Raw genomic sequence first — 16,708 nt, forward strand, 5'->3', positions numbered from 1 at the left:
CTTGGTTTCCGAGGGTGTTTGTCAGGAAAGGGGTGGGGGCGGCGCCTGGAACAGGCAGAGGAGCTGGCGGGGATCTGCTGCTTCCCAAAAACCCGCTGTGGCTCCCGGGGGAGATAAACAAGTTAGTCAGCGGGTGAGCTCACGGCAGAGGCATCTCAGCCTCCATGAGAATTTGTCGTGGGCCCTTCCCGGGCTGCAAGTGTGCTCCCCAGAGGAGGCCACGGCTGGCCCCGTGCTGGGACAGGGGCTGTCGCCTCTCCCTTGGTCCTTCTGTGTGCCCCCTGGCGCTGGCAGGGAGCCCCGGCCCCGCTCCCCCCTCGCAGCACCTCCAGCAGGGACTCGCTCCGGTGTCTGTGGGATCCAGGCACCTTCCTGACCTGAGCGAACACCAATAAATAGTGAATCAGCTGGAGGGCTGCCATTGGAGGCCTGGGGGACACTGAGGGGCTCTGGGGAGGGATGATCCCCCTCCCGTGGTGTCCTGAGGTAGAGCAGAACCAATTTTGGGTAATTCTAGTGGCTGGGCCGGCCACTAAACGAAGTACACGTGGTGTCTCCGTTTGGGATATGGCATCAGGACATCCCTCGGTTTGTGGCTCGTGGGGTTGAGCCACCTTTCGAGGTGTGGAGCAGGGTCTCTGGAGCTCACCAGGGGTTTGTGGTCCCTCTTGTGCCCCACGGAATGGTCTTGTGGGGCCGGGGCTGCCCTCGGAGGTGCCCAGTCCAGGGAGGCTTGGCCCCGGCATGTCGGATCCCGTGAGCTGGGAAAGCAAGTGCCCGGGAGCTTTCGGGGGATTTCCCAGGGAGATTCGGGATCTGGGAATTTTCTCCCCTCCCCTCCTTCCTCCCGCGGCGGCTCTCACTCGCGTGCGAGTCCTGGGGTCACAAACGGCTTTTAAAAAAAGCAACAGCCCACACAATGCTCTTCCCTTCTCTAGCGGGCGCTGGTGACGAGGTACCGCATCCGGCCCGGAGGATCCCGAATTAGCCTGGGAACAGCCCTGCTGGGCCCCACTTCAGCTCCAGCTCCATCCTCGGCTGGGCTCCCTCCGTCCCCTCCGACAGGTCGTGCAAGAAACGGGTCTTTTCCCCGCACTCGGAGGTCATGTCGTCGTTGCTGATGTCCGGTGGTGCTTTCTGTGACGTGCAGGGCGCAGGCGGGTTTCTCTCTGCTTGCGGTTGGCAAAAATCGGGGGGTGTTTCCGCAGGTGGGGACGGGGAACTCACGTTTTACAGGAAACGCGTCCATTTCCACAAGAGCAGCAAGAACGAAGGGGGGGCGAGCGGATGGGGGTGTTCCTGGAGATGGTTCATAGGACAAAAATTGTGAAAAATGTCGCTGTCAATGTCGCAACTGCTTCATTTTGACGCACGTTCAGCCCAACCTGAGTGTCACCGTCCACCACACTCAACCCAGTACAACCCAAACACCTCAACTGCGTACAACCCAACCTGAAGGAGGTGGCACAGCCCACCTCAGCCCAACAGGAATGACCCACCACAACCCAACCCAACACAAATGACCCAATAGGAATGACCCACCACAACCCGACCCAACAGGAATGACCCACCTCAACCCAACCCAACACAAATGACCCACCAGGAATGACCCACCTCAACCCAACCCAACACAAATGACCCAATACAACCTGACCCAACACGAATGACCCACCTCAACCCAACCCAACTCAAATGACCCAACAGAACCCAACACCAATGACCCAGCCCAACAAAAATGATCTAGTACAACCCAAGGCGAATGACCCAACACAACAGGAATGACCCAACATGAACCAAAATGAATGACCCAACATAACACAACCCAACACAACCTGACCCAACAAGAATGACCCAACAAAAAACAACAGGAATGATCCAACCCAAGAGGAATGACCCAACACAAACAAACAGTAATGACCCAACGTAACACAACCCAACGCAACCCAACTCAATGAGAATGACACAACCCAACCCAACGTGAATGATGCAACCTGGGCCCAACTCAACACAACCCAATGAAACCCATCATGGATGACACAGCACAGCAGGATTGGAGGAAATTCCAGAGGACTTTTTAGAAAGGTGAAGGAGAAGAGGGTCCATGGACTGGAGCTCCGGTTTCTGGCTGGTCCGGACCTACCCCTGCTGCTGTAATGAAATTGAAAGAGCAAAACAACCTCTACCCACCAGTACTTCCCCTCTAAACAGGCTGTGAACTGGAGAACCATGTCTGTCTGTGAGGGACTTGAGAGTGGAGGGGGATTTTTCTGGTGTATAATAAGGGGTTGAGCCTCAAGGGCTTGAGCCTCTCTGCTCTTCCTAACACTCTCACGATGCTTATTAGGACTAAAGTCAACTCTAAACATGTCTCTGGTGGTGACATTGGTCAGTGATTTCAAGAGGACTGAGGGAACAGAGCCCACAGGAAAACCTGGAGCATGCAGCCGTGTGAGGAAGGGGAGCTAAAACCTGAAGCAAAGCCCCTGATATGTCGGAGATCCCAGCTGTGGTGTGTAGCCGCCCATGCAGCTCCTGGTCCAAGGGCCATCGGAGCCGAGGGGTGTGTGCTGGGTCCCTCCGGGTCCCCCCAGGCTGCCCACGGGGCTGCTTGTGGTACCACTGGCTTCGCTGCTCCTGTGTTACTTCTCCCGGAGGCCAAGCTCCCACTCCCAAGAATGCATCACGTCCCCATGAAAACACAAATGCTTATTTATTTGACTTGTTTCAGTATTTTTTTTTTTAATTTAATTTAGTTCCCATCCCCCCTCTCTCCTCTCTCTCTTTTTTTTTTTTTTTTTTTTTTGTTTTTGGTTATTGGAAGGAAGGAAGGAAGCCCAAACTCGGATGTTTGTTTGTTCTGTCTTGGCCGATGTTCCCTTGGTTGTGCTCCAGTGGCCGATAAACTGGCAAGGAACCGGAGCGTGGAGCACGGCGGAGCCTGGGAAAGGCCGGGACCCCGCTTCCCCTGGCCTGACGTCAGGGTTTCTCTCCGATGAGCTCGTCCTGGGGGCCACGGGCTGCCAGCTCTCTCTGCTCCCCCTCGGACAGGCAGCGCCTTTGTCACCAGCTGAAGGGACCATTCCTGGTGGGATGTCTGCATGGAGAACATCTCCCCACAATCCAGGTTCCCTCTGCTCTGCCCTGGTGGCATCTTCTGAGCCCCTGACCCACGGCATGGCTGGGACCCACGGTTCACCCCCCTGGCTGTGCGACCATGGAGGGAGGGAACCCACAAGAGCTGTGCCCTTCTCACAGACCCTCACCCTCTTCATCCATCCCACTCAACCAGGGGCATTCAGTGATGTCCGAGGCCATTTCAGACCCCAGGCAGAGGAGGAGGGGATGCTCTCAGGTCTGACCAATCCATCAGGAGCTCCTCCTGATGTCAGCCATTGGGTTGGAAAGTCTCTCCTTCCTCCAAGCTGGAATGTGCTCAACGTGGCCCATAAGAAGCAAACATATATGGAGGATTGAATCCGTGCCGTGGGTGAGCAATGGCTGGGGAAGCTGGAGGCTTTGTGGTCCTCTGGCTCCATGCTCCCTGCCGAGGGCCGGGATGTGAGTCAAGGGAAAGGGCAACATACAATGGGGGCTTGGTCAACTGAGGAAACTTCTGCAGCTCTCCTGGGAAGAGCATCGGCCCGGGGATGTTGGGGTAGCTCTGGGGGAGGTGAGACCCTGCCTCGTCCCCCAGGATCCCTGGGGCTGGAGACACATTTGGGTGGGTTCAGGAGAGCATTCCCTGGGGCGTGCAGGGTAAATGGAGATGCTGGACGTGCTGGAGGGAGCGTGTGGTGGAAAATGCTGGAGCAAGAAGGGGACAGGGGGTTGTCTCCCTGTTAGAAACGGAGCGTTCTCTCTCAGTGGGCTGTTCTTTGCAGCAGTGAGGGGCCCTGAAGACACCCTTTGGTGTCCCCTCCTTAGGAGAGGACAGTAGGAAGTATGGGTGTCCCCCTCCACTGCCCAGCTCCTGCTGATGTCCTCTTGTAGGAGGCTGGAACTTCCAGCCAAGGCACCGCAGGTGGCTCCCAAACCTCCTGCCTTGGCCCCACGTCCCAGCAGCTCTTCTACCTCTTGCTTGTCTGCCCTGGAGCAGTTTGTCCCAGGGCTCCCAGCGAATTTCCTCATCCCTTCCAGCATCTCAGCACCTTGCACAAGTTGGAGGAGATCGCTGGAATGATGCAGAGCATCACCGTGGGCATCCAGGGCCAGCGAGGAGAGCGCAAGTGGCTGAGGAGAAAGGTCTCTCTCTGCCCCTCCTTCGGCACAATGTCCCCTGCCCCTTCCTCGGTCCCAGCAGCCGCTTGGCAGGTCCCCCGGCTCCCGCTGCCTTCTCCCAACGCTCTGCGTTTGCCAAAGCAGCCGCCCCGCGCCCTGCAGAGGAGGGTGGTGAGCACTGGGGTCTCTCCTGGGGAGCGAGCGGGGATGCTCTGGGGGGGTCCCCAGGCTCTGTGCGAGACGAGGTCACCCCCAGCACCCTGCGGCACAGCAGCCACAGTGCTGGCTGGCTGCCTGCTGGCCCGGGCACTCCTTCCAGAGGATAATATATAGCTTTGCTGCTGCTAATTGGAGCTCTTTGCCTACACTTCCTCCTTTCTATCTTCCTCCGCCCGCGGCTCTGCAGGGTCAATAAGTGATTCGCATTAAAGCAGAGTCTCTGTCGGTTCCCGTGTGTCTACGGCAGCTGGGTCTCTGCCGGGGCCGGGGGGGCTGCATCAGTGGGGTGAATCCTGCAGACCCTCCGGGGGTGGGAGACAAATCCTTGCAGGTCCCCTCCGTCCAAACCTTCTCCTGCCACGCGGCTCTGCTGCCTTTTACCCCGAGCCTCTGGGGTCCCCCCTGCTCCTTCTCTGTCTCGCCCTCCCCGTTGCCTCAGCCCCTGCCTCTCCTCCGTCTGACCCCCCCGCCCCGCTCTGCCCACCAGCAGACAGTCGCTATCGATTTGCCTGGTTCAGCAAAACCCAGCCGTGGGGGGAGCGCTGAGGTGACACGTGCAATGGCAGCGCTGTCACGTCCACAAACACGAGGGTGATGGGGGAGCCATCTGAGGAGACCTGTCATGGTCCCCCAGGTCCCTGCTAGCGCTGAGTCCCATTTTCTGGGAGTCCTGGGTGGCTCTTCCTCCCCTGTGCCCCGAGCAGGGCATCATGAGATCCGGTGCTGGGGAAACGCAGGTCCTCCGTGGGACCCTTCTGGAAGCCCTTCAGTGGGGAAGCAGGGAACCTTCAGCCCTCCCTGATTTGGGGGTGAACTGTCATCTGCTTTCTCTGGACAGATCCAGGTGGATCTGGACCTGCTTTCCCCATGGAGCCTGTGATTTTCTCAAGCCCATTCCCAGCTGAACTTCCGCGTGTCCTCCTAAGCTGTCTGTGGACACCAGAAGTTGGGGAGAAGCTGTGTCCAACATTGAGACCGGATCATTGCCTCATTCCAGCCTGCTCTGATCAACCCCAGCAAAGATGATTTGGATCGTGGTGTCTTGGAGAGCAGCGACAAACCTCCTCCTCCTCTGGCCATGCCATGGGGGTCTTCTGCATCTCCCACAGCACGGGAGCAGGATGGATCCTTCCCAAATTACTGCAGGCTGAGAATAAGCCATTGCACCTATCAGAAGTGGTAAACTGAGTCAGGAACCATGAACTGACCTGATTTCCTGATTTCCATGAGTGTGTGCTTGGTGACGTCCTCCAGAGAGGGAGGAGTTGACCAGTGTGGGCAAAGACAAGTCCTTCCTTTGAACTTTCCTGCCTGTGTACTTGTTGTGGAGCAGCAGGTCCTCTCCCAGGCTGCTCTCTCACCTCCCACTCCTGGAAAATAATAAATCCTTCAGCCTCGCATTGCTGTCCCCCATGGAAAATGAGGTGTCCCTGGAGGGACAGACACCCAGGGTGCTGTCACAGGGATGGGGGGCAGCATCTGCATCTTCCCCTGCCTCCCCATGGAGACAGGGGAAAGGCGAACCTTTATACAGCCCAAATTTCCCCTCCTGTCCCCCCCATCCCCTCCTGGCTGCTCTTCCTGCCCCGGAGCAGATCTCTGGAGAGGAAGGAGATCAGCCTCCCCTGGGGGTGAGTGGGAGAAGGTGGGATGAGGCAGGTGGAAGTCACCTGGAGACCGAGCCCATTAAATCCAGGACCTCAGTGGCTCCATGTGTCCGAGCTGAGGGTCGGAGCCCCACTAGGACTCATGTCCCATGTCCCCAGGTCTGCCCCATGGCTCCTGCATGGGCTCCCCATCCCTGTGCCCGATCCCTGGTGCTGGGGACTCAGGCCATGGCTCCTCTCCCACCCCATGGGGACCTGGGAGCAGCACGGCCATCAGGAGGGGACACAGCCCTATAGCGGGGCTTCCCAACTCAAAACTGCCCAACAAAACACCGTGGTCTCTCCTTGCAAGGTGGCCAGCTCTGCAGGATGTGGTCCCTGAGCAGGGGACATCCTGATGCCACACACCCCCGAGGCAGGGGACAAGAGGGGTGCTGTGTGCAGGTCCCTTTTTTTTCTTTTTTTTTTTGCCAGTGGCCGTGTTTTGGAGCAAGGGCAGCTCTGCCTGCGTTGAAGGTATCCTGACCGTGGTGGGTCACCCCCTCTGCTCCCCCTCCTTCACCCCGGGGTCACCGCTTTGGCTGCCGCACAGCCCCTTTCGCCACCCGCCCCGACTTTCCCACTGCCTGCAGCCCGACCTGGCCCTGCCCCAGCCTCTCCATGGCCCCTCGGGTCCCGCTCGGAGCGCAGGAATGCGGTTCTCCAGCCTGGGGTCTCTTTGTCCTCATAAGTGGCCCTGTGGGGGGGTGTTTGGTGTTAGGGGGGCTTGGTACAAAGGCAGATGGTGAGGTTGTCCCCATCCATGCAAGTCCCCATGCTCAGCACACCCTGGTAGAACAGTATGGACCAGCAGCATTCCTGGGGACCATCCCTGTAGAGCATCCCTGTGGGCCATCCATTGGGACCATCCATTGGGAGCATCCCTGGGGACCATCCCTGGACTACCAGGACATACCTGGCCACTCTGGGAAGCCCTGGAAGTAGCTGGGGGAAGAGCCCAGCCCCATACAGGGATCTTCAACCTCCTCCTCACCTTTCCCAGCCCGTGAAGGGGCTTTAGGCATCTCCGTTGCTCCCTGTCATCAGCTCTGTGGGTATGGAGGAGCAGGGCCGTGGGTCTGGGGTTACCCCCACATTGGTGCTGGTGGTGAGAAGACCCCTCCTTGTCGCATGCTCACCCTTCTGTTCCTCTGGGTTGTGGGTCCCACCACACTGAGTGCCAGTGACTGGAATCTGCAGCCAGACAAGCTCCAGTTGCCTCTGAAAGGTGGTTTTTGGGGGTGCGGGCAACTGGGAGACACTGACATCATCCCCATCTTCAGGGATGCAGCCCTGAAGCGTATCTTGGAAGATGCTTTCCCACAGCAAGGGATGGAAGAACTGGGTTTGTGAGACCCTGGAGCAGAGCATCAGATCCCCATGGGTCTGACCACCACCTTCCCCGCTTTGCTGGCTCCAGCTGGGCTCAGTTTGGGGGGGGGGGCGGGGGAAATCCACTGGCCCCCACTGTGCTGGAGGTGGGGGCAGACCACCCTTCTGGCCTGACCTGGAGACCCTCAACCCCCACGGCGTCGCCTGCACCTCGGGGGGTTGCTTGTGGGCTTCGGGCATCTTCTGCTGGGCTATGTGCTAAGGGTGGACATGCCCAGGGGATTTTTGGAGCTCACACCAAAGCAGGTGCCCACAGGGAGGGCTGTGCTGGGGGGCAGTGAGGGCTGGCGGGGGGCAGGGGGTCACAGCCGTGGGGCAGAGCCTCTCTTGGTCTCACCTCAAGGAGGTGAGAGAAGGTCAGCAAAGTTTTTGCCTGGCCCAAAAGCACTTTGGCAGGAGGGTCTGAGCCTCCAGATAACCACTGTTATTTAATTTATTTTTTCTAAATAAAAAAAAAAAAAGGGAAGGAAGTTAATAAATAATGTAAAGTGGAGAATGCATTAATGAAAGAGAGAGTGAGGGAGAGAGAGGGAAAGAGAGGAAGGGACAGGGCAGAGTGAGAGCGTGGGGAGGAGGGGGAGAGATATTCCTGCCTGTATCGATTGGATATGATTACATTAGAGCTATCAAATATTCATACTACATTCCACAAGAGGTCATTGTGTGTGTTTTTCCAATTTAGCTCTGCCTTGGCGCAGGGAGCGGGCTCCGAGGGGGAAAAAGGGTTGCGCAAACGGCTCCAGCTCCGCGGCCCCGGGGGCTGCCGGCTCCCCCCTCCCTGCCGCGGGGACGTCACCCTGGGGTGGTGACACCGTCTGGGTGGGATGTCGGGGCTGGGGAGGGGGTATGGAGGGGATGCTGAGCTGGCTGCTGGCCCCGCAGGTCCTTTGCAAGCCCTTGAGGGCTGTGAGTCATGTGTGGATGCAGCAACGGAGCCGTGAGGACACACGTGTCCCAGCTCCAGCACCTTGGGAGCGTTTCTGCTCCCTCCCTGGGCAAACTCAGTGGCCGGTGGTCACTATTTACTGGCTGCTATCGGCTGCTCCTTACCCGGGAGCACCTTAATGGAGGGATTTTAACTGGGATGTCCCTTTGCCAACCAGGAAAGGGTCAGCCCAGGCCATGGAGAGAGGCGGGAGGTGGATGCGATGCCATAGGGAGGGTGGGCAGGGATGTGGGGCAGGTCTCCCACCGCGGTGGCCCATCTGCCAGGGCTCCTCTCACCCTGCTTCCAACCCCTCCGCGCTGCCTTTGCTGGCCGGCATCATTGCGGAGGCGGGTGGGAGAGGACCACGAGGGGGATGGACCCGCGGCATCTGTGGTCCTGTCTCGAGGACACAAGAGAGCGATGGGGCTGGGCTGAGCCCACCTTGCAAAACCCACCCGGGGTGGTCTTTTCCCCTGGGGAGGCAATGGGGGGATTGCTGCCCAATTTTGCTTTGATCTGAAGCACTTCCCTTGCCTATGCCTCAGTTTCCCCACACTGGGATGCTCCTGGAGGGGGACACAGCCCCGTACCTCCACCTTCCACAGCATCACCGGGGTCCCACTGCCATCCCCGCAGCCCCCGGCCCCCACTGCCCTCCGTCCCGCTGCAGCCCTGGGGCGGTGCAAGCCAGCGCTGCGTTCTCTCCTTACATTAATAAAAATTTTACAGCAGGGTGGCAGGAAATGCATTTTCAGTTCATCTGCTGCGGCGATTAGATTACCAGGAAATGGCTGGCTGGCCGGCGGCCAGCGCCTCCGAAGGGCTCGGCATGCACCCAGCACGGGGTGGAGGGAGAAGGCGAGCGGAGCCCATGGCGCTGGCGGGCATTGGGGTGAGCCCATGAGGCTGGTCCCCATCATCTGGGATGTCCCCATGGTGTGCCAGGCTGTCCTCCACCCGCTCTGCCCCTCGGGTATCAGGCTGCCTGGGGATGTGGTGCCAGGGATGCTCCACGCTGGCAGGGATCCATTCCCTGCTGGTATATAGAATCATGGAATGGTTTGGGTGGGAAGGGACCTTAAAGCCCACCCAGTGCCACCCCCTGCCCTGGGCAGGGACACCTCCCACTAGACCAGGTTGCTCCAAGCCCCCTCCAACCTGGTCTCGAAGCAGGTTTTGGGCAGCCTGGGTGAGCTGAGAAAGTACCTACTGATGAACCTCTGCTCCATCCCAAGACCAGCTGCAGGCTCTGCTGGCACTCGGCTGTGCCGGGACCGGGGAGAGGTGGAAGAGTTGGAGCTGGGACAGGGAACGTGCACGCACCGAGCAGGGAAGGTCTCTGCAGAGGTTGGTTATTCCAAGCCATGGGATTTGGGGCTGCCGGGCTGGGCTGGAGTCAAGGGGAGCGTGGGAAGGAGTTAAAGTTGTGTTGTCTTTCAGGGAGCCGGGCGGAGGGGGTAGGTGCTGGCTATAAATACCCAGGAGGTGGCTGGTGCTAATGAAGGGAGGGAATTGTGAGCAGCCCCTCGGAGAGGAAGGCCAGCAGCAGCACTGGCTCCCGGGGGAGGGATGGGGTTTTTAGGCTAGAGGGTGTTTTTAGGAGAGCCCTCTTAGAGGAGACTGCGGCCGAGTGCTGGAGGTGGCCGCTGCGGGTGGGACAGCTTTGTGCTGTGACCCCCCTGAGCCCCACTGGCCACGGACCCATTGGGTACCAAAGCCAGCATCTTTCTTTGGTGGAGGTGATGCCCTGGGGCTGCAGCTGGGCTGGCTCTGTCACCTCTCTGCCTGCGATTTTGCACCTTTCTGGGGTGCAGTGGGTGGTCCCACCTTCTGGGGTGCTCCAACGAGCATCCAGGAGTGGGGCTGGGCTCTGGAGGGATGCTTGAGGCTCCCTGCCCGTGCCTGGCAGCAGCTCAGGGGTCTCCAGCCCTTGGTCTCCAGCCTGCTTGGTTCTCCCAGAGCCCCAGCATGCTGCTGTTGGCCAGGAGGTGACCCCAGCCCTCTGACCCCCCAGCCCCGCCGCGGTGACATCCCTGCTCTGGTCCCTGCAAGCTGAGAGGAGCCCTGGGCGGCGGGAAATGAGGGATGGTGAAGAGAGAAAGTTAGGGATGACGGAAGGGAGTGGAGCAGGCAAGGGAGCAAAGTGTGGGGAGAAAGCAAGGTCTGAGCCTTGCTGAGGTTTATTGAAGTTTAACAGAAAAGAAACCCGGGTTTGCGTGGAGGGGACCAGCTATTTTTAGCCATGGGTAGGATGTCAGCTCTGAAAATAGCCTGCCACCAGATCCTAATGAAATCCTCTCTCTTTGGCTCTCACCCGGAGCGAGTTTGGAGGGGGAGGATCGCTGTCACACCCGCAGCCGAGGAGCTCCTGACATTCACAATGACTTGCCTTATTTTTTTTTTATTTTTTTTTTTAATTTTTTTTTTCCTTCCCCCTCCGGTTTCTCCTGTTCTTTGCCGGCTCTGCCTTACGCCGAGCAGAGGAGTCACCAGCCAAAAAAGTGAATGCGGGGGCGGTGCTGCTTAGCTACGGCCAAATCCCAGGCAACATGTGACCAGATTGGCAATTTAATACCCAGCCTTTCTCCCCGGCGCTCGCGCGCGCCCGAGTTAAAGTGACATTGAAACGGGAACTCAAAGTGCTGAAGGCAAAGAAATCCAGGGGAGATGCCTCCCCCACCCCCCACTGATGCCACCTCCATCCCTGGGGACGGAGTTCTGCTGAGTGGAGCAGGAGAGGGCTTGGTGGTACCCAGGCCAGGGAGGATGCTCGGGTCAGGCACCCGGGCTTGGAGAGGAGTAAGAGGTGGAAGATCTTCTGCTGGGTGCATGGGCCAGCTGGTCTGGGGAGGGCTGAGCACCCCTGGGCACCTGCAGGAGGGATACCTGGTGGTGGAGCTCAGACTGAGACCTCTGGAAAGCTTGAAGAAGACCTGAAACAGTGGGTGGTGACTCATCCTAGGAAAGGTCAGGGTGGTGGAGAAGCATCACAGGGAGCATGGGGCATAGAAGCCAGGGAGAGAGATGGCCCTGAGGTCTTGGGGACAGAGATAGTCGTGGGAACATCACATCCCCATCCAGCTGAAGGCGCCCCACAGTCAGAGGTTGGATAAGAGCATGTGTCCTGCGGATGGAGGGTCAGGCCTGGCAAGAGGGACTGGTGCTCCTTGGACTTTCTGGGAACACTCAGGGTGTGGAGAGAGCAAACCCTTTGGTACTTGACTCCACAGTGGGTGTATCAATGGGTTTTGGGTAGGGAAATACACATCACCCACCCATGGCACCCCACAGAGACCTCAAGCCCACCAAAGACAGCCTGTTCCTGGTGGGAATGAGAAGCCTTCAGCTCTCTGCTGGGAGACACCTCCTACCAGACCAGGTTGCTCCAAGCCCCGTCCAACCTGGCCTTGAACCCCTCCAGGGATGGGGCAGCCACAGCTTCTCTGGGCAACCTGGGCCAGGCTCTCACCACCCTCACAGTGTCACACGTCTGGAGCCACGCTTGCTGCTTGAGTCAGGTCTTTGCTCTGGTTTCTCTGCTGGGAGGGTGATGTGGATTTTGGGTAGGGGACCTTGTGGGGACAAACATGTTTCCTGTAGAAGAAGAGCTGTTGTGGAAGCACAGTGATGCACCGGGATGCCCTGAGCTTTGCCCAGTGCTTGATGCTCACCACACACAATGGGACATAGGGGGAAAAAAACCCCATCTGTCTGCTTTTCTGTCCACCCTGGGGCTGGGTTCACACGCCGAGGTACCGGCTCAGCCCCTGCGCCGGGTGCTCTCCCCCGAGACGGCAGCTCGGCGTGGGGACGGATCCATCTGCATCAATGAGTCAGCAGGACCCACTTAACACTTCTCCAGCAGCATCTACTCCTCCTGACAGAATGGGCAGCTTCTGGCAAGCTCCGTCAGCGTGTTACAATCTCAGCTCATTAAAGGGACGCATCCTGAGCTCTTTATTGATGTTTGATGCTGCCTGGCTCCATCTTCAGAGAAAAAACTCACATTGCAGTCAATGACTACACCTCCGCGGTGCTGCAGGCTGAGTAAGGAGCTCAGGATCTGGCTCGCGGGGGGGTGGTCGGGCTCAGCTCTCATTGCTGCGAAGCCGCATCGCTGCAAACGGCAAGGGGAGGGGGGGCTACACCAAAGCAGCCAAGAAAGAGACCTCTCGGGGCCGGAATCCTTGCAGGGCATTTTCTTTCCAGGGACTAGGGAAGGCTGGAAAGGGAAATGCAAGGAAGGGCTGGCTTTTTGGTTTTTTTTCCCCTGCTTGCTTATCCCTCCTTGCTGGGCAAAGGAACTCTGTGATACAGAAGGGAAATGATGTTTTCTGATGTTTTCTTTCCCCCAGCGCTGCCGTCTGTTCTGCTGGAGCCCGCTGGGGCGGCTGTACCTGGCCTCCTCCTTGCCCAAGTGGGTGTTGGGAGCCACATGTCCCTCCACCCTTGGAGGATCGCAGTCCCTTAATAAGTTCTCCGGCGCTTGCTGTTGCTTCTGAAAAGCCGGTGGCACTGTCTGGCTTCAAGTGGCTTTTACATAATACAGACTGTCAGGTTAGATGAGCATCACGGTCCCTCCTGGCCCTAAAATCTGTGAATCTAAAAATTAGAGGGCACCAGCACCTCATTGTTTCTGGCTGATTTAATCAGGGGAATCGCATGTTCTCTTTATCCTCTCCTTTTTTTCTTTTTTTTTTCTCCTCTCTCCCCCCACCCCCTCCTCGCATCATCTTTAACTGAAGATGGATTTGCCCTCCCCCCATGCCCAGGCTTGGCTAATGGCACCAGAAGGGATCCAGCCTTGCTCTGGGATGTTCTCCTCCCCGCTGCCCGCATCCGGAGTGGTTCCCAGTGGGTAATGGTCCGTCTGCCTGTGCAGGCAGGACCAGGGGTGGCCGGGCTTGGGGGCGGCTGGACAACCTGCTGAGAAAACGGCGCCCGGCTCTCCTGGTTGTTTTAAAATTGCAACTAAATTCTTCAGGTTCCAGGTTTAGCTCTTTTGGTTTTGTGAGCGTGTGCCTAGAGAAACACTTTTTGAGGAGGGGAAGGAAGGAGAGTAACTCCCCACCTTTTTCTGTGGTGTTGGGGATGTGCAGGGGGAGCAAAGCAGGGAGGAACTGCTGGTGACCTGCGGGAACTGCCAGGGATAAGGGTTCTCCCAAAGCAGAGACCCCCAACAGGCATTGAGGGCTGGAGTTGGGAACACGGGGATGTGCTGCTGCCATCCCAGTGCCCCGATCTGGGTGCTATTGGCTGTCCCGGGCAGAAGATGAGCTGAGGGACGCTGAGATCAGGGCAGGGAATGGGGCTCCCGGAGCTGCTTCTCTCCCCGTCCCTTCGGGTGAGACCCCAGGGGTGTCTGAGGGGTTAAGAGGTGGTGGGTTCAAGCTGGGAGGAGGGGTGAAATCAGTCCCAAGGGGCAGTTAAGAGGAGCTGGGATCAGACTTGCAGGTAGTGGGGAGGTGGGGACAGCGGGAGGTGTCACAGGGCTGCGAGTGGGACGTTCAACCCTCCGTTCCGGGCAGCCGCTCGCTCCCGCAGACCCCGCGCGGGGAGAGATTGCCATAAATCGAGCAGAACCTCACACCTTCCTCTGACAGGGCTCCTATCACGGCTGTGCACCCTCAGGGGACAGCATCCCCCTTCCGACAGCCAAAAACCCCCCGAAAACCTGCCGGCGGCTCTGTCCCAGGCCCTTCCTTTGGGAGCAGCTCTCAACCCCTCAGCTTTGCAAACGCAGGCGGGTTCCCAGCCCTCCTCTTCAGAGATGCTGCGGTCAATAACTCCCCAGGAGGCTGCTATTCTCCCTCCGCTTCCCACCCTCCCACTTGTCTCGGTATCTCTGCATTCATGCCTTTTTGGCCCTCCCTCGGCAGCCGGGCGAGGAATAAAGCGGCGCTGGCTGAGCACGACGCAGGCTGCGCTGGGGATGCTGTGAGCCAGCGGAGGGAAGCCTGAATCACCGGCACCTCGAGGTGGGAGTGATGGATTTGGGCTGGGAGAGAGGCAGGACATCCCACGTGCTTTTTGGGAGTCAGGTGCTGGCAGTCGGCTGGGAATTGAGCGACTTGGATCCTTCCTGCGCTTTTAAAGAGGGAGCTGAGAGCGATGGGGAGAAGAGGAGGGGCTCGTGGGAGCGCAGGGAGATGCAGCCTTGAGGCTCTGAGCTGCAGCCCAGGCTGAGGGATGCTCTCAGGGACCTGTTCCTCTTGGAGAAACTCCTCCTGGAGGAACATCTCTGGTGGGATCCTGTGGAGATGGAGAAATACTCAGCCTAGAAATGCCTAAAAATGAGCCTGGAAAGGCTCAGCTGGGTACCACACGAGGAGAGTAGGGTCACTGGCCCCTGCTGGGGAGGACTCCAGTGCTTCTGCTGGCATCAACCGGGAGGGAGCCACTGAGGTCAGTGGTTTATGTCCATCTCTTAGGGCCAAGAGCAGCAGAGCCGGTTTTGCCACCCTTTTTCAGGCTCCTTCTCTTTCTCCCCCAGCCCACTCTCACCCTGTGCTGCCCATCGAGAAACCGTGTGGCCTTGGGCAGCTTCCTGCCCTGGGGGAGCAGGTCCTCGTGCTGCAAGAGACTTGTCTGGGATGGCTGAGGGCTTGATGGCTTCAGCTGTATCTCTTGGAGACAGGTCCTCAGCCCTCCTTGAGCTGGTGATGCTGCTTTGCTCCTCTGGTGGATGCTACCAGAAAGGACGGGTGACCAAACTGGGAGTGTTGAGAGGCATAAAGTGAGGGTGGGAACTCTGGTGGGGACCACAGCCAACGTCCAGTGTCATCAAGGAGAGGCCTTGTGTCTTTGGGACTGTCAGACCAGGTCCAATTTATGTGTAAATGGGGCCGGGGGGGTATCTATCACAAGGCTCCCCGGTGCTCCCTGGTGCTCCTGAGCAGCGGTTGTTGCCTTGGAGAAAGCAGCACAAGGAGGGGAAATGCCTGGGACAGAAGGTCCAGGTCCTGTTTGGACCCTGAGCCCGAGGTTTTTGTTTGTGGGAGAACGGGCTGGTTGTGCCCCTGAGCACAGGGGCTGGTTGTGTGGATCTCGGTACGGAAAAGTCCCTTTCCAGCCTCTCTGCCCTGAGCTGCTATTACAGGAGCTAATTCAGGCATTAGTTTAGATTTTTTGGTATTATGGGGGTGGACGGCACCTGGGCTGCCCTTGCTGCCCCCTGGGACGGGCAGGGAGGGGTGAGCCGGGCAGACGCCCCAGAGGGGAGACGGTGACTGCGCCCGTTTCACGGCCATGTACGGTCCAAGCGATTCGCCCAAGGTGACGGAGCCCGGTGGCCGACACCGACCTCCGGCAACCCACCCCACTGCGCTCCCCACTCAACCTGCCCGCGGTGTCGGACCGAACCGACCCCGTCCCACGCCGCCAAGCCAGCCGGGGCCGGCAGCGCGGCCACCGCGGGTGTCCCCAGGGGGGATGATGGGCTGGGGGGGGGTGGGGGTGGTGGCGGGGCTGTCCCGGTGGGCGCAGGGGGGGAAGCGGAGCCCGAGGCAGACGGAAATGTTTAAATAGTGCCTGCTGCATCCCCGCTGCTCCCGGCTCCGTTGCAGTCATTATCTGGGGAGCGGATGCCCAGGGCTCTATGGGGACCGCTAATGGGCCGATTCAATTTCAGCTGGATGACGCCACTTAGGTAAAGCATTAAGAGCTCCAGCTCCGGGAAGGCGAGCGGCAGAGAGAGGGAGAGGGAGCGATGCTAACGGGCAGCGATAAATCCCTCCCTCCCTCCCATCCTCCACGCTGCCCCCATTCACAAGGAGCGCCGGGGACGAGCCTGCATTCACAAACCGGGGCCGGGCAGCCCTCCCGGGCTCCCCCCCGCCGCCGCCGGCCCGCCCCGGCCCCGCTCCCGCTGCCCGGGGCGCGGAGCACGGCCCGGTTGCGGGGCCGGGCGGGCGGGCGGTGCCCCGCGTCCATGCCCCTCGCCGCTCGCCGCTAGGTAGCCCCGCTCCGGGACGGCCCCGGGGCTCGGTGCCGGGCGGGCGGATGGACCGGCGGAGGCGGCGGCGGCGGGGTGAGTCCGGCGGCGGGGAGGGGACACGCGTGGGCTGCGGGACGGCGCCGTGTGCGCGGCGGGGGGGGGGGGCGGGGGGGCACAGACACGCGTGGGCCGTTTGCCGAGGGGATGGGGGTCCCTGGATGTGCCTGGGCTGTGAGTGCGCGATGAAGCCGGGGGTCCCGGACACTCGTGTGCGGTGTGGATGGGGGTCCTGGGCACGCGTGGGCAATCAGCGCCGAGGGGACAGGGGTCCCTGGATGTGCCCGGGCTGTGTGTGCAATTAAACTGGGG

The sequence above is a fragment of the Numenius arquata genome, chromosome 5 (genome assembly GCF_964106895.1).
Source record: "Numenius arquata chromosome 5, bNumArq3.hap1.1, whole genome shotgun sequence".
NCBI classification, from domain to species: domain Eukaryota; kingdom Metazoa; phylum Chordata; class Aves; order Charadriiformes; family Scolopacidae; genus Numenius; species Numenius arquata.